We start from the raw sequence: 23535 nt of genomic DNA on the forward strand, positions 1-23535 counted from the left end.
CAGCACGCTGTGATATGAGGCTGTGAGAGGTAAAGGTTTCTTTACCTTGTTCCAGCTTGATGATGTGATTCGTTTCAAAAAGGAATTGAAAAATGAAAATGCATTGCTGGTATGTCAGTATACTTTCAACTAAGTCACTCAGTGCTGGTCGTCACGCGTTATTGCGCCTGAAGAGTTATCCGAGAAGTTTCCGTAAACACGCTTGTACAGCCGTTCACTGCAGCTTCAAATAAGGTAGTCAGTGTTCCACGTTGCTTCTCACTGTGCCTAGAGAACAGCTATGGCTTCAAGGGCGTGATCAGAAATGAAGAGGTTCAATAGGAACATGATACATGGTTCCAAAAGAACTTACGGCTTGAGAGTAGAATATTTTGTCTACACTGTTTCAAATGTCTCGACAGTAATCGTCAGTAATAAAAATTATTTTACAGCCGCGCGTGAAAGTTCCGCACGAAGCCACTGAACGTTTTTTTTAACAGCGGAGCTGTTTCAGCTGGTCGTAATGCTTGGCACGAACACGTAACGCGTTAAAATAGCCAAGAAAATTCCGAGCGCTCGTGAGCGCGTGCCTCGCGGCGACCGCCCACCGCCCCGGCTATGTACAGTAGCTTTCGCAAAAAAAAAAAAAAAAAAAAAAACTTTTGAAGACTCGCGAAAGCCTCGCTTGCCCAGCAACCAACAGCGCCACAGCTGGCGCAACACATGCTCCACGGAACCTCGAAGCGAGTCCATGAACGCCGTGCCTGCGTCGTGCACGTACGCACCGCCGCTGTGCCCGAGTTATAATCAACCGCAACCGCGCATGTAATGCTTGGCGATATCGATGCATATGACGATGACTACTACCACAACAATGCAAAGGGACGATGGAACACGTATGTAAACAATTTCAAACTTGTACAAATGCGTGTTGATGTGTCCTTCAGTGCTCACGTAGAAAGACAATCCTGCAGCTATGACATATGCTTCAAGGCTTGCGCCGCTTTGTGCAAGCTTCGCCAGTTTTTTTTATAGCATGTGTTATTACTGACTCGGAAAATAGCACTTTGGAAAAGTGCAGTGGAAGTCATTATTATTAATTTTTATAATTATAATGCTTAAGTTTGTTTTCTCATCCATATTCACCACTGGTCAGAGTTATAACGACAATTCTTTGATTCTTCATTATCGCACTGAAAACTATGGGGATGATCTACAAACATACTGAGTGGCGCAAGACACAAGAAAGACACAACACATAAGAAAGAAGACACGAACAGGCACGGAGTAGCGCCTGTCCGTATCTTCTTTCTTGTGTGTTGTGTATTTGCGCCACTCAGTATGTTTGTAGACCTCAACCAACACGCCCAGCAACACGTTCTCTATGGGGATGATGACTTGAAACTAACGAAACGGTGAGGATGTTTTGTCACATCGCCGATGGCCACCTCAAAAATCGTCGCCGTTATTAAAGGCATGCGAAGCCAACTTCGCCGTAGTGTCGCCAAGTAATCGACGTGTACTAGGGGACAGTTTTCTGCGGCAGCGCAATCAAGGTTACAGAGCCGAACCACGCCTTTTCGCAACGCACCTGGAAGTAGGTCAACAAAAAATAATTGGCTTGGGGTAACGTCAGCAATTCAAGAATATATAGTTCTTATGTTTTAGACTTCGACTGATAATGCCACTAAACTGCTAGCCAGAATATATGAAACAGAGAGCATTTTTTAACATTTGCGGACATTTTTCGTTGCAGCTGTCACCGCCGGTGTCGCAATGGCTCTCTCCCCGCCCAAAAAAATTCACGCATCTCCACGAACTGAATCATGACTAGTGGGCGAAGCACTGGGGATCGTTCTAACCGTAAATCACCCATGAGAGTGCTTGCTGCTGCTAAAACGATTTCCAATCCACTCCAACACAATACAATACAATCTATTTCAATCCAATGAAATCCAATCCAATCCAATGCAAATCTAAATCAATTCAATCCAATCGAATCCAATGTTCCTCGGGCATGTGCAGCACGGCTCTCCACAAGCACGTCCTCTCCCTCTCTGTCCCTAACCTTTTGTGAACCTTTTGTTCACAGATGTTTTGATTTACACGGTGCTGTGCCGTGAGCACGGACGCCGGACACCGGACAAGCCTCGGCATTAAGGTGCTTCGCCCATAAAACAAGAAACAAAACGTGGCGTTCGTGGCTTTCGGCAGCTCCCCACATCATTCTCCGCATAGGATTTGTAAAGCTTCGCTGTCTAAACAAACGAAGCGAGTGGTTTGCAAAGTGCACGCCAAAGTGAGACTGATGAAGCCGGGACTCTCCGCCGTTTTATCAATCCGTTTGGTTTGCCAGTTTCCCGCCGTAAGCGACCGTGTGCGTAAGCATGTGTGCATGCTAGATCTTTCGGTATTCGCACTTTCCAGCAACGGTGGCGCCGCCGCGCGCCTTTTTTCCGAAGATGTTTTAAATACAGAGCATTTCAGTAACTCACGATGTCACCCGCGTTGACGTCCGTAGTCCGCACCGTCGTTGTCCCTACTATAAAAAAAAAGAAAATTCTATCCGGCGCCAGGTTTCGATCCCTCGACCCTGCGGGCGGAACGCAATGTACGTGGTGCTCTACCCACTGCGCCACAAAGCCGACTTTTTTTTTTTAAACAATAACTTTATTTACACATAAATATACACGTCATGCCGAGTGTTACACATGGTTCAAGAGCAGATCTGACAGTGGATGCGTCGGTTACATTGTTTGGGGGGTAAGATGACAACGAACGTGAAACCATAAGAAGAAAAAAAGGGCAAACAGATACGAAACAAAAATAGAAGGACAATGAGAACAGCAACACAGGCTCTACAAAAACAAAGGCTAAAGGAATTGTGTGTGTCCTATTGGCTGGCGCTATCTCTCCTGTTTCTCAAAGGAGGACTCGGTAACGTAGATACACTGGCCCGTTGAACGCTCCAGCCCCCCCCCCCCCTTTTTTTTTATGAATGGCTTAGGTGTTTCCCTGCCTGCGCCTTTCCTCATTTGTTTTGTAGCGCTTCAGCGCATGGCTGCCTCGGGCGAGCTTCCTTCGCAGTTCCAGGTCGCAGTCAGATGTGCCCAATGCGCTAATCGTCCATTGAACCTCCCGCAGAAAGTGTCGCCATGCGGGTTGCGGGTGGAGGGCGCACTCCACGGCATCTACCCTCGCTTTCCAGAGGGAGTGAAGTCCGATGGCTAGGACACAATCACGGAAAGCGGGGTGCTCTGTGTCCACGCACAGGAACTTGAGGCCCGGCCAAGTGACGTTCCACGATGTTCTGAAGCACGCTTGTATTTCGTGCCAGAAATACATCGCCGTGTTGCAGTCAAGGAATGCATGTTCTGCGGTTTCCGGTTTGCCACACAGGAGGCATCCGGCGCCGCAGGGGAGGAAGAAGCCCCGCTCCTGCTGACGCGCCATGACTGGCAACACTGCCGCGTGGAAACGGAACAAAAAATCTTTTGTGCCGACTGGGATGGGGGATTGCCTGACTCGCTTGAGCACATCGCCTCCACCCTGAGGGACCAGTGGCTGACGGTACAGGGGTGGTGGCAGTGTCTGGGCAACTAGGTCCCAGTATATCTTTCACGGCTTCACAGCGAGCAGGTATTCCCAAGAAAAACACGTCTGAAGTGAAGCCACCGCGCTCGCTATCTCCCTGTAGAACCCGGTGATGCGAGAGCCGTGATCGACAGGCGCTGATGTTGCAAGCCACGGCCGCAAGTGAAATGAGCCTAGGCATTGGATGGCCGCTTGAAGAAACGGGTCGACCTGGTCGCGGAAGAAAAGGAAGCGCTGGACTACGAGCTTGAGTTCTGCGTTTATCAGTCCAATGCCACCCCCCTCCACGCTCCAGAAGAGATTGGTGCGGCGCATGGGCTCGTATTGCGACCGCCAAACGAACACTGCCCACGACCGGTGTAGCCTCTGTATCGAGCCGGCATCGATGGTGGTAATGCGCGCTGCGTACAGAATTGCGGGGTAGGCTACCATGTTGCACAAGAGGGACCTTGCGTAAATGGATATGTTACGGTTCCTCCAGGGATGAAGCTTTCATTCGGCCGCGTCAACTTTTGATTTCCATTGAGGCGCCACCGCCTGGCCCACTCCGATCTTTACCCCTAGATATGTCTCAACGCAGTCCGACCACCGCATGTTGAAGCACTTGCGCGGCTTTCTTTCCCAGCACCCCAACCAGGCTCCCTCGGATTTTTCAAGGTTCAGCTCTGCACCGGAGAAACCGCAGAACTGATGTGCCAGTCGGAGTACTTCTCCGGCTTGGGCAGCTGTTGTGCAGATAAGTGCAACGTCGTCGGCATATGCCAACACTCGGAGTTCCCGTCCGCCCATAACGAGTCCTTCGATTTTGGTGGACGCAGTAACCATGCGACACAGCGGCTCCAGGTAAAGAGCAAAAAGTAGTGGAGACATTGGACAGCCTTGGCGGACAGAGTTTTGTACCATGATAGGGGTTCCTACCTGCCCATTAACGATTATGCTCGTCGTGATTTGAGTGTAGCATATCTGGATCCACTCCATCATGGTGTCTCCTACTCCGCAGTGCCTGAGGAGTGTGAACAGGAAAGGCCGTTGTACCCTGTCGAATGCCTTCCTAAGGTCGAGCTGTAGCACAGCCAGTGGTGCTAACCCCAGCTCTCCCGCCTCACAAGCGGTCCTAATGCAGTGAAGGTTAGAATTTATTGTTCGCCCTTTGAAACCGCAAGTCTGGTGTGGGCCCACCACCGTACTAAGGGCCGTTTCGAGTTGGTGAGCCAGTATCCGAGCCAGGATTTTGTACTCTGACGACAAAAGGGAAATCGGGCGGAAATCGGATGTGCTTGGAATTGGACCGGATTGTGGTGTTTTCGGCAGGAGGACCAGGTGGCTATTTCGCATGGAAGGAGGAAGTAGCTTTTTGTGCATTGTGTCCTCGAAAACTGAAGCGAGTATCGGACTTAAAACTTTTTGAAAAGTCATGTAAAATTCTGAGACAATCCCGTCTGGACCTGGGGACTTGTTTCTGGTAGCTGTTTAATTACGGATTCTACCTCCGCTGCAGTTATTGGAGAGTTAATTAATTCTCTCAAATCCTCCGATACCTTTTGGAGCTCGCTCAGAACTTCCTCGGGGACGGGGTCCAATCCGATCTGCAAATTAAACAGGCTGGAGTAAAAGTCCTCAAAGGCGCTTGCCACTTCACGCAGTCCCCGCGCGAGCTGGCCTTGGTGTTGAACCTCGGTGATGTTTTTCCGGGTAGCGTTCTCTCTCTCGAGCGTGCGGAAGATTTTCGAGGGCTGTGCCTCCTGCTCAACTCTCTGCTCCCTGCTGCGGACCAAGGCACCCCAGTAGCGATGTTCCAGTTCATGGAAAAGCTCTTTTTTAGTTACGCGGATGTCCTCGCGAACACAGAATGGGACGCTACTAACGCGCCTTATATCGTTGACTCATTCAAATTACTGCTGACGAGCGCTCTCTCGTCAGCAGTTGCCACAAGTGCAACAACATTAATGTAACGCAAACTACTTAACGTCGTGCGCCCCCGGAAATGCTCTGCATTTGATCGTGCCCCTCGCGAGGGGGATGTTATACAGGAACTCCTACTTCTAGCGGACTCCTGGCGCCCTCTTTCTGCCATTGTAGAGACTATGAGGTGGTCTTCCAAGGGCGCCAAATTTGAATTCTACAAACTCGATTTTTTTAGATGATCGGCGTCCCGGGCGAAGGCAGCGGGAGCGTTCGGAAACGTGGGGATTGAGAACTCAAAACCAAAAAAGCATTCGTATGTGCTGTGTACTGCAGTGCAGAAATCGCTCAGTGGCGGGAAAAGCCAGCGTTCATACATTTCTTTGAGATAAAAAAGCCCGGAAGGTTTGGATAACTATGCTCCGCATTGGAAAAGCTGTCAGCGACACAGTGGGGTTTGCAGTAGTCACTTCACGAAAACTGACTTCTTCTGGAGCAATATTCGTGAGTTTAATGAGCTCTCTCGTTATGGATGGTGTGTTTTTTGTGCAAGTTGAGTGTGGCGTTTATTAATAGATGGTCTGCAGCCACTGAAACCGCGGTTGAAGAAAGGCGCCGTGCCGCCCCATAACATTCCTATTGCGCACGCATGAGAAGAAAGTAAAGCCGGAACCAACAGGAGAACGTCATTGTTCTTTTATTAACGTGCTGATTTATTTTATATAAATGCTGCATTCCAGTTGCATTTTGTGCTTTGTTGGGTGGTTTGTGCTTCGTTCTCTTTTTAGCATTATGTGTGATTACTGTTTTGAACTTGCTGCTTTTTTTTCTCAAACCCCCCACAGGAATGGGCGATGTGGGTATTTGGAATAAGTAAATAAACTTGTTACTGCAACATCGTCGTTTCCGACAGCGCTGAAAGGGCATCACAGCTGATGTAACAGGCCCTGCCGTAGAGGCGTCAGCGTTTGATATTTAGTTTCGATATTTTTTTATTACCTGTTACCTGCTTAAACGCCGTTGATTGATTGATTGATTGTGGGGTTTAACGCGCCGACGCAACGCAGGCGATGAGGCGCGCCGTAGTGGAGGGCTCCGGATTAATTTTGACCACCTGGGGATCTTTATCGTGCGCCGAAATCTCGTACACACGGGCGTTTTTGCTTTTCGCCTCCAACAGAAAAGCGGCCACCGTGGCCGGGAATCGAACCCGCGACCTCGTGCTCAGCAGCGCAACGCCTTAGCCACTGAGCCACCGCGGCGGGTTTAAACGCCGTTGAAACTTTCCTTGTAAAAACAGCCAACAAAATTATAATTTCCTCGCATTATTCGCACTTAACCCAACACAACTGCGCAAGTGGCAATAACAAAAAAACACTGTGCTCGGTTGCGTCTACAGAGCTCTGCATGGCGCTTAAAATATTCGTAAAGTGTGCTTAAACAATTTTACCAGCATGGGTGGAAGTGTAGCATCCTTTATAGAACCTGCAGTGCCAACAAACGTCGACGCAGTGCGTTTGGCTGGCGACGCCATTCGGTTGCATGCACAATCCCTCGATGCTCAGCATGTCATCGGTGGCCTCCCTGATGCCGCAAAACACTGTGTGACTGGGGTTATAAACTGCGTCGCCTTCGACAAAGCGCCTTCGTGTCTCATCGGGAAGGGAAAAGATGGTCTGAAGAGACACTAGCGGGTCTGGATCGGCTTTTTCCTCCAGAAGCGCGCGCTTACGCGACGTCCCGATCATCGTCCCGTCCTCCATTTTGGATACCCCGTCGCGCCACCTATATTCGCTGGAAAGTGCGAATACTGCGCCCGCGCTATGTAACTACGCTGCACGTGCAGGTGGCGCTGCCCAGTTTCGAGGTCCGGAAGAGCTTACAAATCGGTGCATTCCATCAAAACTGCAGCTCTTACAAAATTAACTTCTCTTCTGAACGACACAGAGTCCATGGTATGTCTGTGTTCTCCAGTTCACAGCCGCTCGGGAGGTCGTGTCTAGTCAAAGCGCAATTGGCTTGTGTTTTCAAACAAATGAAGCGTGTTGAAGTAGACGCCAGTATGCCTGCATGCTCGGTGATCGTGGTTCAGCGCACTCAACCACGGAGTTTATGCGAAGAAATGAAATGTACCAAATGCGTATCGGTTACGCCGAAACTGAAACCGCGAAACCAGTGTCTTGGGAACAACTTTGGCGCAGTAACACAGAGCAGTTAACTTCCCCCTTCCCCTCCATACGTAGCTTTCGCTCCATTGCCACAGAAAGCTGTCCTCGAGTGTAGAGCTTCTTGCGGCTCGCATGTCTCGTGCATGTAGCGATGGCTCGATCTAAAACGTTAGATGTCGCGAACCATTTGCGGAGCCGTGATACCTCACGTGAAAGCGAAAGGCTTTTGTATGTCATCGTATCAGTTTGGTTGGACAAAGTCCGTAGCCTGAATGCAAGCGTTTTGGTAAAAAACCTTCTCTTTCTTTGGCCTTGCTTTCAAGATGCTTGCTCTGTCAAAAACGGCAGATGGGAAGATAATTTATGGCCTGGATTGCCCGGTAATTAGCGCACTTGCTAAGAGAAGAACTATTCCCCATCTGACACCAGCAGCCCACTATTGAAAATGACAGACGAGAAATGACTGGCATGCAGTGACCGCGGTGTTCGAATTCCCCGATACAGAGATGTTATATACATAGTTCATACGGTTATTGCATTTGTCTATCAGTAAACAAGTCATGGGTGACTTAATGTTAAATGTGAAGTACTAATGAATTAATCTGTGGCAAGAATAAACCATAATTGTGCGGGCAAATTCTTTCTCGCCCTTGAAATTAGAAGCTAAGCGAAGCTTTTGCTTCGGAAACTATTCACTCCTGGTGATTAAAAATACATAAACTACTTAATAATCAAATGGTTTTACTTCCGTCATAACAGAGTGTATAAACAGCTCCGTTGTAACAAACTATATTCTCCAACCACGGAGGTAATCGGGGCGGCTGCATTACGCTTGTTTCCCGGGCCCGGCAGCCGCTTTCGACATTGATGTCAAAAGCAAAAACGCCCCAGTATCGAGATTCAAGTGCTCGTTAAATATTCCCAGGTGGTCAGAATTGTAATCCGGAGGCATCGATTAAGGTGCGCCTCACAGGCCAGGTATAGATCGGCACCTACAACCCCTTAAATTATTTTTAAACATTGTGCTTTTGGGCGGAGCTCTTCACGCATTCTCACCCTGTCAACAACGTTAGCAGTTAACGAAACTCTCACAAACGCATGTATAGTTGTGTCTTAACAATTATTTGAAAATGCTTGCGAATATTATAAGCGCCAGTGAATAACTTTAGGCGCCGAGCTTTTCTTCATGGTTTTCCCTCAATTTGCCATCAGTCCATCGTCTTCGTCTTCTTTCCTCTCCCGTTCAACATCAGCACACGATCGTTGAGACACGCGATGCTTCATGATCATCACTGTAGGTCGGAGTCCCTTCTCGGGTTCACGATGCTGCTTGCCAAATAAAGGACCATCTCACCCTCAAGTAAGCCTTTCACCCGAGCCTCTCAAAATGAATAAGGCCTTTCTTTTCCCCTTCACCACATTTGTTTCGAATTTATCTCCAGTGGACTGAACGATACCAAAATTAGAGAAAATATTAATTGAAAGGCAAGAATTTTAAAAGCTAGATCGGCTACGAAACGCCAGTTTAACTCATTCAGTGAAATGTTCCACTGGACCCGTAAAACAGATGATCTGTTGCTAATATGCGTACACGGACAAACAGAAAGATCGCGCCGGGACGTCGGGCATTGCGCTGCTTCGAGATATTTCTTAACGTTTCTTGCCGTATAGCCCTGCAAGCGCGCGCTCAGATATTTGTGCCATTTCCCTTTCCAGCAGCGCTGAGAATACGCTTTTCGATAACTACCCCGACACGAAGTTAAGTCGTGTGCTTTGGCAGTTCGATTTAAATGGCAGTAGCGAGGTCAACAGAAACGCAAACTGTATTGCTTTTTGACCAATACTCGTAAAAGGACAAACAGGGAAAATGCGAGTTCTTACTTTTGTGAAAGGAGCTGTGTGAAAGGCAAATACTGTATATTTGGCGCCAAAATAGAAATATTTTCTGAAATTATAGGCAAATATCGCAATTTTTTCCCCATGCGGGAGGCAAAGTAAGTCTGCAAAGAATGCAAGGCCGTGTGCTGCCTTCCAACTTACGAGGAGTTAGCCGGGAGCATTGCAGGCTGGAGACTATGCCAAGAATTTGACCCTTGCCCTCAAATCGTGACAGTGAGCCGCCCGATGCCGATGTCCTCTCTCGAGCTTTTACGGATCTATGGATCAATGACAATGAAATAGTGTATGTCATTCCGCACTGCTCAATTCTACTACACCCTTCATGCATAGTAGCGGATCCTTATCGGTCTGCCACCAGATAAGTTTTGGTGTACATTGGGGCGAAAAGTGCCAATGTGCTGGGTCGTTTAAGCGCTAATTGTCAGTGTCATTCGTCCGCAACAACGTGCAACTCAAGAAGGTTGCTAGTGTTGTATTAAAATGCCTGTCGTTTCGAGCAGCATTTGCGATGAAACCCTTGGCGCCAGGAACGATCAAAAGGTATCGTGATACGTCGCTGCAGCGTGCACCTACAGGGCATAGTTGCGAATTTCTACAGTCCACTAGGCAACGCTAACATTGTCTACTAGTCCCGAAGGCGTTCTCAGCGAAGGTAAATAAAAATATTTCATATGATGGCCATGGGTATTCTGCAAGAAATTTCATCACCGTTGGGCCCCTCCTAGCCATACTCTAGGTTTACTCGAACCATTGGGGGTTGTGTCCGTAGACTGCAGATTGTAGCAGTTAAATTATCTTGTCAGGGATTTCAACGTTACTTCTTCATCACAGTGCTATAAGCCATAAGCTTGTGCATAACATAAAATTCAATAAGTACTTCGTCATGCGCATACCCACACTCAATTGCCCGCTTACCGTTCTCTTCAATCCTAACGGCTCGCTTCAACTCTAAGCTGCAGTGTAAGTCTAAAAAAATTGCCTTCTGCGCTAAATATACGCGTTCTTTTTTCATAAAGAGACACACCAGCAGCTTTCAATTATTTTCGGTAAACTTGGTACGCTTAACGTCGTAGTAACTTCTTGAAAAAATCATTTGGGAATTAGAAAATCTCCAAAAATGGTGTGCCGCAGCTGACAATCATTACACAAAAAACAATTTTCTCAAACTCAAACGGCACGCTACCACATTGTCGCCTTTTTAGGTGTCCTTAGTGTGCGTTTATCCCGGAGGAAAAATTGGTATCTACGAGGTTAAAATATTCGCGAGAAGAAAAGTGCTTACCAGTCCTCAATGAAGAGCTGTTTCGTCTTGGTGTAGCGTGATAATGACGCTTGGGAGCTGTGGCACCAGATGCAGAAGTTGCGAATATTGACCGCCTAAAAAACTCTGTGAAAAAAATGCACACAACTCGCCCCACCCAATGTGTTCAAAAGGTTATTCTAAGCATCGAAACCAATTTCCCACTATTGTTTCCCGGTGGCAGTTCCGTTAGCAAAAATAGCATAAACAGAGAATACTTCTATGCTGAAATTTTTCTCGTGCTCATTGAATCCCTTCACATTATTTGTAACAAAGGTCATTCGAATTTACGAAATCAGGCCCGAAGTTGAAATCCCTGCTTCGTTTGAATACGGCAAGACAAAGCGCAACAGAAAACATTGTGCATGAGGAGCTTTTCATAACAACTAACCCCATAAACGAATTTAAACTGACAAACATCCGACCTACCGACGCAGGTGTTTTCTGAAAAAGTGCAGGAAAACATTTTTTAGCTACGAAAGGTGTGGCGTGATGTTGCGTGTACATGCAATAATCGATTACATCAGTGGGCTACATCGGAAAGGCTATTTTACATGGGAAAGCACACATTTGCTGGTCGTTTTCTGCATTCCGCGTTAGTACAAACGTCGTCCCCCACTTACCAATCAATTTTTATCGTCAGAAATACGAAGCGTGCAATGACGTTACTCTAAATGCGACTGGCACCAAACTTGCGTTTACGATGAAAGCGCTTATAACCACATCATTACAAAACCTACACCATCCGCCAAAGCCAAACGTCCCGTTGAATTACCATGATGCTGAATTGCACGCAAAAAATCTCTGCCAAATTACTACAACGAAGTAATATTTCAAGCACATAGACATACAAGTTGATCAGTGTACAATTGGCCAAGCCACACTGAAGGAAGACAGTGCCGAACACAGCAGGCGATCTTTATTTCGGCATACTGGCCGATAGATCAGGAACGAGAGCTCCGGCGTGGCTGGTTTTTCCTTTTTCAGACCCCTGCCATTGCCAGGAGAGGGGGGGTGGAGAGCAGAACCGTAGCCAGTACGCGTGCACTGCGGCAAGTTATCATGCCGACCAGGTGTGGCTGTTTTTGGTGCTGCGTGAAATCAGGCACCTGCTATTGAGCGCAACAGGTCCTGTCCTGGTTCCCGCCATTAAAGCATCAGGTTCTATGCTTACTCACGAAACAACAAATAATAAATAAATGGGAAAGAAAACCTGTTCCACCGAGCATATTGCATGGTTACAAATGAGCAAACCACTTGTATGTAACCTTAAAGGGGTGATGCAGACAAAATACAAGTTAGTTTTATTCGAAATTTTTCGTTTTTTGTAGTGCCCCTAGCGGTTGTACGGCAGCAAATGATGCCGTAATCACTGCGAAATTCATAGATTTAGGTTAAAATTTTGACTCTCCCGCCAAATCATGCGTTTGCGTGACGTTTGCAATGAAGTCATAACGGCGCGTATTGAAACGAAGTTCTACTGCGTCATTCGGCTGTGCAGCCTTGCTTGCCGTCGGTCTTCCCACATAGCGCTACGATACTCAGCCACGAACCGGGGGCCGCTGTTGCTTTGTTTTAGATGCGACTGCATCTCATTCACTCGCCTTGTCCCTCTATACGGCGTTGTCCGTCCACACCCCTCCCCCTACACTATAAAAAAAAAGGGAGTTTTAGAATAGGGGGCCCCAACGCTCTGGGCACCCAAGCGTCTTGGGGCGTCGTACTGCGCATGCACAGAACCCAAACCGCCTTTGGGGTTTTGGGTTTGCGTCTAGCGCGCAAGCTATTTTGCTGCAATAGCGGGCGGCCCAAAGCTGGACTTCGCGTTCTTGTGTCGCTCTCGCAGCCAGCGAGACTGCGCGTGACCATGGCTGAAGCGAAACCTGCGGCTCGTTCCTCGACTCACCCGATCAACTACGACGATCTCTGAGCTTAATTTGTAGATTCCGCGCGTCGTTCGCAAGAAATAGATAAAGCAGGCAATCGTGAAGCGTTTTCTGCCTTCGGAAACAGTCCGCGCACACGCCGGCCGCGCATGCCAGCTCGGCACACTCAGCGGCTAGAACCGGTGCAGACCACGGTAGCAACCGCTTGTCGCTGCTCTTCTCAATCAATCTGATCGCTAAAAAGAAGTTCCACATGCGAGAAAGTAGGTGTTAGTGTGATGAAAAATTGTGCTAGGGATTGTTGTCAGGGCTTATTTTAAAAGCGGCGATCAGATATCTGCCGCGATGCTAAGCCTACGCTGACCGGCCGAGGACGTTCGGCGATCCGACCGATTGCCGCGGCGCGCGGTGCGCGGAGTGGCCGAAAGATGGCGCTACCTGCGCGGAAGCATCGAAACAGGCAATGCAGATGTCGCAGTCACCGATCGTTCAAACGGCAGTTATAGCTGAAATAAACTTCCACATGCGAGAAAGGGGATGATAGTGTGGTGAAAAGTTGTGCTACGGATTGTCATTCGCAGTTGCACAGATAGAGGCGATCAAATATCCGCAACGACGCTAAGCCTAAAGTTACCATCACCCGAGCAACGCAAGCCGGTTGTGGGCTGTCGGGGGCGCCCCTCTTCTAAAACTATCCGCGCGCGAGCGCCTTGCGTTTGGGTTCCCCCAACTTCTTGAGGCCCCCAACGCCGGCTTCCCCTATTCTAAAACTGCCTATTAATAGTTAGTGGCACCCGGTTTCGATCCCACGACCCTGTGGGCGGAACGCGAGGTACATGGTGCTCTTCCCACTGCGCCACAAAACCGAGACAGAATCAAATGCTACGAACGTGCCTTATATCCTTGACACATTCAAACTACGTCAAGATGCTACTGATACAACGCATGATGGGGCAATGATTAACACTTGCAATAAAAGAAAAGAAGCTCTCACTTACAGCAACAATGATGGAGTAAAGGTCGTTGCGACAGCGAAGCCCCAAGCATACCACTTAGAGAGATTGACCAAGATTGGGCAATAAAACATAATAACAATCATAAAACATAATAATCATACGCGTTCCCTACACGTTTCACGCGATTTCAGAATCAATCCAACGGAAACACCAAGTGAACCCCACGATGCGTCGCATCTACACAGGGTTCCCCTCGCGGGGAGGTGGGCGCAATTTTTCGACCGTAGTTACACCTGGCTCGTTTTTATTACGGTAATCGTTTTGTGACACATGGGGTATGCTCGACAAAGAGGACCACGTAAGACAACGTCTCTTGCGCCAATTGGCCACTGTCATGCAAGACAACTCCAAAGCGGCGGACAGCTGTGCAGCTAAAACAAGCAGCATAGTTCGCGCTGTACCTACAGCAGTGCGCATCAGTACTTCTATGTTTACGTGTAGTTTCGTAACTTTCCTTGTTGACCGCACCATTCTTACTGCTGTAAAATGAATATGCATTACACGCATATACTTGTTCGGAAAGCTTACAATCCCTGCCCAATTTGCGTTTGCTTTTGCCAGCCTCAGCCAATCGCACAGGTGGCACATATGGCATCATAGGTTCTGTTACGGTAAATGAGCTAGCAGGTCGCTTGGCCATTCGCTTTTCCCTCATTATATAGCTTATATAGGCGAAGTGTGCATTAAAAGTGGTGTCAGTATGATTCTAACGAGGCCACCTTTCGAATGAACTAAACTTGTGTTTGCTTGATTGGCCCCTTTAGGAGCTTTGTGAGGGGAACCCATGCAGGCTGCAAAGCACCGCAATTCACCTTCAGAGATTATGCCCGCATGGGCGACTTGAGAAAAGTTCTCAGACTAGGATGCAATAACACCACCTTCGGCGACTTGTAGTCACAGGTGGGCAAATGGTGTAGTCACAGGAATAGTGAAAGTTATAGTCGGTGGTGTAGTCACAGGTCGCAAGCTTCGACCTCACCTCAAACTCAACGAACGCTTCTCAAACTCTCTCCAACTTAACTTCACATTTTGAGTTTCGGCCAGGCTGGTCCCACCTCAATATGCGTTCAGCATAACATATCTCACCTCAAGCTCACGTCACCCCTTACCTCAATCCCTAACTCGACCGCACCTCAACCTCCAGAACTTTATTTATTTTGTATGGAAGAGTGTGGCCAGCGATAATACCGCCTCAGCATTAAGGTAGACGCAGCGAGCACCAGGCAATGCCCAGAGTGGGAATATCTACATGGTGTAGATAGGGTTTATGCGGGCGGCCAGCGAGGAGGCGCCGTCACCCTCACTCAGTAGGCAGGTGCGCGGTCACGATATGTCACGGGTCACGCCGAAACCCGGCCGCCCAATGGGACGGCGGGGCGAGTACCATGACGTCAATCGAAGAGGTGACAACTGACGCGATAAGCTGGTGCGGGGGACTCTACGAGGCGACGACCAGAGGAACGGGAGCGACAGGAACCGTGCTGTTCTCAGCTACCCTCAAGAAACATGTTTACCCGTTCGCGACTGAGCCAAATGGGTTTGGCCGCGAACCAACGAATTAAGAAGAAGAAATGGACGTGGGGAAGTCATGTAATGCGAAGGCAAGATAACCGTTGGTCATTAAGGGTAACAGAGTGAGTCCCTTGAGAAGGCAAGCGTTTTAGGGGGCGGCAGAAAGTTAGATGGGCAGATGAGATCAAGAAGTTTGCGGGGATAAATTGGTCGCAGTTAGCAGAGGACCGGGGTAATTGGAGATTAATGGGAGAGGCCTTTGCCATGCCGTGTGAGTAGATAGGCTGGTGATGATGATGATTATGGTAAGTTATCGCAGGAGAGCAGTGCTGTGGGCATGTAATATTCACCTGCGGTGCTGAGTAATGTCAGCGCATTATTGGTGGTCTCCAATGGAAACATCATACGCGGTAATTTTCATAAAAATTAAAAGCGCTGGTTAAACGCAGTCCACTCATCCAGTATTAGGCACTTGATTCCATACAGATTTACTCCGACGTTCATACTGTCGTGAGCTATTTGGAAACGCTAATTAAAATAATGCATCGCATTATTCATCCCTCTGAAAACTAAGAAAAGAACACTAAGCTTCCGTGGATGAATTGGGAGACATTGCAGCTTTCTCGACGCGTGCGCAGGCTCAGGCGAGCGAAGTGCACAAATAACTGGTAACATTGAGCGATTCACTCGGCCTATAGGAAAAGTTACTCTGCAGATCAAACTCGGCAAAGGACTTCTTTTATCAGCACCAGCTGTCCGGTCTTTTGAAAAACAGCCCGCAAAGGCTTTGGTCGTCAATTAAACCCCAAAACTCCACTTCTGTCCCAGTTGGCAGCGAAATCACCAATTACCCGTTTTTGCCTCGAATGCTTTCCATGCCTATTTCTAGTTTGCAGTTTCACTCGATAATAATGCTTATCCCCCTTTTATTCACGCTGAGCGAGGCACCTTGATAACTACCATTGCCGTCCCTGTTGAAGGTGTTTTAAACCTTGTTTTGAATCTCGATCCCAAAAAATGCGCAGGGCCAGATGATATACCGAACCTCTTTCTCATCCGTTACTCGCAGTGGACGTCTAGGCATCTCACAGTAATTTTTCGGAAATCACAAAGTTCTGGAATAGTACCATCCTCTTGAAAATTGGGGTAAAGTTCTCCTGTGTTATAAATGTAGTGACAAAGAGGGCATCGGTAATTAGAGACCTATTTCGCTAAACTCATATTCATTAAAACTCCTAGAACATATATTATACGGACATATTAGGCATTATCTCGAAAGTAATGAACTACTGTAACATGCAACACGGTTTCAGGCGCGGTTTCAGCACGCCTAGGGAATTACCCGAGTTTTCTTATGATTATTGCCATAGTTTAGACACGGGTATTCAGGTTGGGCCATAATCATCGACTTCTCTAAAGCGTTTGATATGGTACCTCATCCAAAACTGTTGCTAAAATTAAACGTTATACTTTAAAATCGACAACTGACTGGTTAGATATTTAGCTTCCTTACGCTACGCACACAGTTTGTATAATTCAACAAAGTATCCTCGTCCATTGCACCTGTTCCATCAGGGATTCCACAGCGGTCTTTTCTAGTTTTTCTTGCTTTTCCTTCTCTACATTAACGACTACATTAACCCAAGGAGGTTGTATAAAACTTCTGGAGTGGAGGCCGCCCATAGCGGGCAACGCGGGGAGGTGAAGCCGGGCGAACCGGTCGGCGGCCATATTGCCGTGGGTATAAAAGGCGCTGCGCCGGCAGGGACGCTGAAGTGCGGTCGCGTTTTTTTGGCTTTACAAGGGAGAAAATGATGGTAAGCTAGTATATCGATTACGATATTTGAGGGCAGACTGAATTTTGCCTTACACGTAAGGTTTTGACGTAAGATATGGTTCAAGCAGCAAATTCGCCTGTGTATATCTTACGGTGGTCAACAGAGCTGTCGATGCGGGAAAACGCGCAGCGCTATGCTAAAGGCACCACCCCTGATTTTATTTCAATAAACGTTTATTCGGTATAGCTAAGGCTATAGACCGCCCCCTTAACATTAGAATTACCTCATGTTGCGCGCCATGGCAAGAGATTCCGCGTTATAAGGTTACTATTAGCCGTGATTTCACGCTGGAAGTGCGGGACACGTGAAAGCGCGATTATTTGACGCTTGTTTCTTTTAGCGGCGTGGCTAGGATTAATGAATGCTTATTCATTAATGATTAATAAATAATAATGGAGTAGCGGTTCGAATGGTTTTTAAGCAGTACTGCAAGAATCATATCCATCAGGATATTGCAATCTTTATATGTAGTGCAAATGCACGTTTTCTGGTTTAAACAACATGCCCAGTTTTGCCCTTGCCGAAGACCAAATTAAGCACGAGCTTTTGATTGATTTATTGGTTGATTGATTGATTCATTGTGGGGTTTAACGCGCTGACGCAACGCAGGCGATGAGGCGCGCCGTAGTGGAGGGCTCCGGATTAATTTTGACCACCTGGGGAATCTTTAACGTGCACCGAAATCTCGTTCACACAGTAGTTTTCGCTTTTCGCCTTCACCAGAAAAGCGGCTGCCGCGGCAGGGAATCGAACCCGCGTTCTAGGGATGAGCAGCACAGTGCATTAGCCACTGCGCCAACGCGGCGGGTCTATTTCCAGCTTTTCAATCGTATTTTGCGAAATGGATTTGGCACACACTGAAGCACATTAAAGCAGGTTTTTTTTATTCCGCGTGCACTTTACAGAAGGCATGGGGCTCCCATTGACTTTATTTTTCAAATCCAGATGGCTACTTAATTGGATGCACGACTACATTAACCGCGCACGTTGGCACGATAGTAGCGTGCTATTGATAAGAAAACTACTCGCAGGAGGTTACTCAATCACATTCACAACCTCGTTGACCGCCCAATTTCGGACGCGAGCAGCGTGCTATTGATAACAAAATCACGCGGACGAAGAACGCGGGAGAGCATTGATGATAATGGTTTGATGTTTATGGCGCAAGGCCAACTGGGGCAAAGACCGCCAAAACAATAGTCGTATATGAGAGGTGATACCTTAAACACTAAGTAAAATAAAAAAAAACAAAAGTAAAATCACAAAACGACAATGAGCATGGCTGGTGTATAGGGCCAGATTTCATGATGCGTGATAGGAAATGAGGTTTAAAAACTTGACGTCCGACAAATACTCAAAAACACGTTTCACGGAAACAATGGCTTCGTCACCTAGGAAAAACGATGGATGTAGGGGAATATGTTGTCTGTAGAGTTCTCTGAAGTGTTTGTGTCGTGTTGTGTGAAGTGCCTTGCATGTGATTAGTATGTGCACCACGGATAGGGCATCTCCGCACCTGCTGCACTGGGGTCTAGAAGATCCCGTCAGCAGATACGAGTGCGTCGCATGGGTGTGCCCTATCCGCAGCCTACCCAAGGCGACTTCCGTGTGTCTGTTGCGTGAGTCAGATGTGTACCGTCCCAAGTGTGGCTTTATTACATGTAGTTTGTTGTCTGTCTGTTCGTCCCAGTGTGTTTGCCATGTTCTGCGCAGGTGTTGTCTTATGTGAGGCTTGAGGTCTGTGTAAGGTACGGTCGTAATGTCTACAGTGTTCCTGAGTGCAGCTGCAGCGGCCCTCTCGTCTGCCAACTCATTCCCAGCGATCCCTGCGTGTCCTGGGACCCAGCAGAGGACCAGCTCGTGCTTTTGTGCATACACGGACATGATAGTGTTGAATACAAGATTAACTATGTGGTTTTTGGGGGGTGTATGCGATGACAGAGCGCGAACAACACTCAAGGAATCTGTGTAGATGATAGACTTTGGAATTTGATTTTCAAGTATGTGCCGTACAATCAGCAAAATCCCATACGCCTCTGCTGAAAAAATTGTCGTGTGGACGCTCATGGTTCTGGCTGCACAGAAATTCGGACCATGAGCAGCGCAGAAGACCATAGTGGAGGTTTTAGACGCGTCACTGTAAAATTCTGCAAGTGGGTATTTAAACTGCAGAGACAGAAAGTGCTGCAGTATTGCAGCCTGCGGTACCCGATTTTTGTCAAGTTTCATAAAAGAAAGGTCGCACGAAACAGGACGAACTTGCCAAGGCGGTAAACTGTTTGAAAGGGATGACCTGTACACATCCAAAAACAAAGCACTGAGATCCGAGGCTCGCTCTTTCACTCTAAGTGAAAAGGGCAGAGGAACGGATGGGCGATTTACAAAGAGCAGAGATGTGGATGTGTCGTTAAAGACAGGATGAAAAGGATGATTATTCAGCGATGAAATTTTAAAAGCATAAAGCAAGTCCATGTATGTTCGTTGGTTCTCAAGGCTCCACTTATTACACTCAACATAAAGACTCTCAGCAGGGCTAGTGCGAAAAGCACCCGACGAAAGACGAAGGCCCAGGTGTAGAACTGGGTCAAGAATTCGCAAGGCTGTCTTAGTCGCCGACCCATACACCACACTGCCATAGTCCAAACGAGACCCAACCAAAGCAGTATACAAGCGAAGCAAGAGTTCTTTGTCGGAACCATAGGATTGGTGGGAGAGAACCTTAAGTATATTCATTGTTTTGAGACATTTATTTTTAAGTTCCTTGATGTGGGGAATGAATGTGAGTTTGTGATCAAACACCACACCTAAGAACTTGTGCTCCTTGTTCACAGGAAGCGACACGCCATTAAGAGTAATGTCTGGGTCCGGATGGACCCCGCGCTTCCTGGAGAACACAACGCAGGAGCTTTTTGCAGGATTCAATTTAAACCCATTCTTGTCTGCCCAGCCGGCAAGCTTCTTGACGCCGAGCTGGACTTGACGTTCACAGATGGACATATTACATGATTTAAAAGATATCTGTACGTCATCTACATACATGGAGTAAGAAATTGTAGGCGGCAGTGCCTTCCCAAGGGAGTTCATTTTTACTATGAAGAGAGTGCAGCTTAGAACTCCGCCTTGCGGCACGCCATTTTCTTGCACGTGTACCTTTGACAGTGCAGAGCCAACTCTGACGCGAAAGGTTCTCTCAGATAAATAGCTAGCAAGGGTGTTAAACATATTACCAGAAACACCGAATGACTTCAGGTCAGTAAGGATCCCATAACGCCAAGCGGTGTCATAGGCCTTTTCTAGGTCGAAAAACACAGTTAAACAGAACTGTTTATGAATGAAGGCATCCTTAATATATGACTCTAGTGCCACAAGTTGATCATTCGTGGATCGCCCCGCCCTGAAGCCTGCCTGGCAGCTCTCGAGAAGGCCGTTATACTCCAAAAAGTACACGAGCCTCCGGTTTATCATCTTCTCGAGAAGCTTACACAGGCAGCTGGTCAGGGCAATGGGTCGATAGCTAGCGGGAGAAGAAGGGTCCTTCCCTTCTTTCAAGAATGCTACAACTATGGCATCCCTCCAAGACTTTGGAATGCGCGGGAGAGCATTGCGGTGCATCAAAGACTTCTACGAAACAGCGCTAACGAGAAACGTCAGTGTATTCACGTATGGCCGGATGTAAAGGAAATGTATTAAACAAGAGTGCCTTGATTTTTGACGGTAACTGCCTTAGCAATACTCTGCATCTGAATTAGTGCGGAAAAACAATTTGCGCCCCACATAGTTACAAACATGTGATTTCGCGCAGCCAAGCGACTACATGCAGGACCACCACAACTACGAGCGAAAACATTCGCATATCTGCGTAAACAAGCGCGTACGGTATGCTCAGTAAGCGGAGGGCAGGTGCTACGGCAAATTTTCCCTTTACATCACGCACAAACCGCGGGCAATTGTGCACCCATAACGTTATAATACTAGTAATGCCTTCGAAACCCAAAACAAACAGATACCCTCAGTACTTACAGATGAAAGGTGATCCCCGACGCCTTCTTCGCGAAATTAGCGCTGCCGAACGCGACGCACGAGCAGACCATTTCTGCTTTCTACACCTTTGGAGCATCCATCCGCGAACGTGGATCGAGCGAACACGAGTTCTGCTCTTTGGCAAGAGAGAACTCGGAAGAACACATGGGGCAGAAAAAAAAATGTCATTGTGTCTACTGTTTATTTTAGTTGTTAGCGCCCAAGAATGTAAATAATTACCAGATGTGTGCGCCCCTGGCGCACGCACGGGCGACTTGCGAAGCGCTTAACTAGAAACACGGCGAGGGGAGCATAACCGAAACCACATGCGGAGAAATGAACGCGCGCAAGAAAAGCTCGGTGCGCTTGAAGGTAGCCGCATGAGAGAGTCAACTTGGAAAACAAAACAAAAGAAAACAAAAAAAAAAGAACGGAAGCAAAAATATAACGTAACCCGCCGCAAAAACAAGTACACTATGCGACGAATGCAATGCGTCTGCTACCGCTGAACGAGTTTTCTACCCACGGCAAGATGGCGGCCGTCGGCGTCAGTTTTCGAGCACCATCTCCACTCCAGAAGTTCTATACAACCTCCCTGCATTAACCACATTACATCCAAGATACGGCTTTACGCGGACATTTCTGTATTATATTCCCAAATTTCCTCATTTCAAGATCACTTCGATTAGCAAGAATCCTTTTCGCATTTTTGCTCGTGGTCGGAAAGATGGCAAATGAAAACTAACTTTCGTAAAACCGTGACAAAGAGGTTTACAAATAGTACATCTCCCTCCGTTTTAGCTACACATTTAACGTGCAATCACTTGATACCGTACATGAATGAAAATATTTTGGAGTTATTTTTATGTCAAATTTGTCTTAGTCAAATCATATCAAATCTACCACAAGCAAAGCACTGAGAAGAATCGGCTACCTTCGTAGCACGCTGGCTGCAGCACCCAGCGAAAGGTTATTTGTTAGAAGTCGCTAATATATGCGCCTTGCTGCAATACGCTTCGCCAGTTTGTTACCTGTCTAAGCAATGCGAGATAAAGTAGATCGAATCTCTACGAAAGAAAGCCATTCGTTTATCTGTCAGAACTTTTATTCAGAACATTCGTCCACTAATGCACTTCATTTAGGGTCAACGCCTCCAGCTGTGCGTCGAAATACCAAGTGACTGGAGCTTTTCTATCGTGTTATGAACTCGCACTCTTGCCTTTCTGATAACCATTACGTCATCCTGGCTGAACAGTCCACTGCGCGTAGTTGCTATCCCTCCACGCCACCCGTATTTGCCCGCACTAATATTTTCAAGTACTACAGTATATTTATCCATAAAATAGAAAAATGGAATTCTCTCTCCGGCTCAGCTCACACCTTCCCCTTTGACGAATTTGTGTATGAAATTGAGACTCATTGAATACTTTTGTATAACACTGAGAGCTTTCCTTGCTTTATCTTATTAAGCACTGCACCTGGCCCACTCCTGCAACATCCCTTTTGGCTGTAGTATGTAAAAATAAATAAATTAATAAAATTACTGTTCGAAACTCCTGGAACCGCTCGCACTTGTCATACATATTGTTCATTATTTAGCGCAAAGAAAACTGTCGGTACACTTGAGGCAAAAGATATGTGATTAACCGGCATTCCCACATCCATTTAGTTGGGAATGCCCATTGAGTTGGTTTTGCGACAGCAAGCGAAAAAAAAAAATTAGGGGAACTTGCACTCACGCGCAAGACTTGAATGGCGAAGCTGTTCTAGATGAGGGTTGTGTTTTAGCATCGTTGTGGAGTCGTTGTTGACATCATATTAATTACGTTATGTTGAGCAAGGCCAGAAAGAACTCGTCGTTTTGGTCGACGTTTTCGTACGCAACTCTGCAAGAGCGACATATCGTCTATTTCTCGTTCTGAGCAAGTGTTACTACGATATGGTGAACGCTGGAGTATTTTTGTGGCCAAGGTTGGCCAATGTTCCTAGGTGGGTATGCTTTGCTTGACGAACGTGCGTTCAAAGCACGCAGTGAAAGCTGCTAACGGTCAATGCGACTGCCGGAATTAGGCGGCGCAGTGGACCTAAGAAAAGCCTTCTGTACCGGCGTCAAGCAGTCACGCTAAGGCTTTGAAAATCACGTGGTTTAAATAGTCGTAATCGTTCATAAATCTTCCCGTTATTTATCGCAAAGAAAGCTGCAGGTATATTTCACGAAAAATCTGTGTATATAACCGGAAGCTCCCACGTTCATTTACTCAGGAACGCTCGTTGGGTTAGCTTTTACGATAGTACGCGAAAAAAGCGACCCCGCAAGAAAGAAATGGCGCGGTAGAATTGACGGAGAAAGGCTGCAGCCGTGCAAGAAAAGAATGACGCGTTCAAGATGTCGCAAAACAGCTTCAGCATACGCAATTAAAC

The 23535-nt window shown here is 47.2% G+C and overlaps 1 long non-coding RNA gene across 1 annotated transcript in view; it reads right to left on the reverse strand.

Annotated features, from left to right (window-relative positions):
- Positions 1–11153, reverse strand: part of LOC144157602 (uncharacterized) — a 35610-nt gene extending 24457 nt beyond the window's left edge. The window contains exons 1-2 of the long non-coding RNA XR_013319798.1: positions 10825–11153; positions 9684–9799 (exon numbers count right to left, since the gene is read on the reverse strand). This is a non-coding gene — a long non-coding RNA (uncharacterized LOC144157602). The remainder of the gene's footprint in view (positions 1–9683; positions 9800–10824) is intronic.
- Positions 11154–23535: the final 12382 nt, after the last annotated feature.

This window comes from Haemaphysalis longicornis, unplaced genomic scaffold (genome assembly GCF_048455015.1).
Source record: "Haemaphysalis longicornis isolate Haplotype H1 unplaced genomic scaffold, Haemaphysalis longicornis Haplotype H1 scaffold_10, whole genome shotgun sequence".
Classification (NCBI taxonomy): domain Eukaryota; kingdom Metazoa; phylum Arthropoda; class Arachnida; order Ixodida; family Ixodidae; genus Haemaphysalis; species Haemaphysalis longicornis.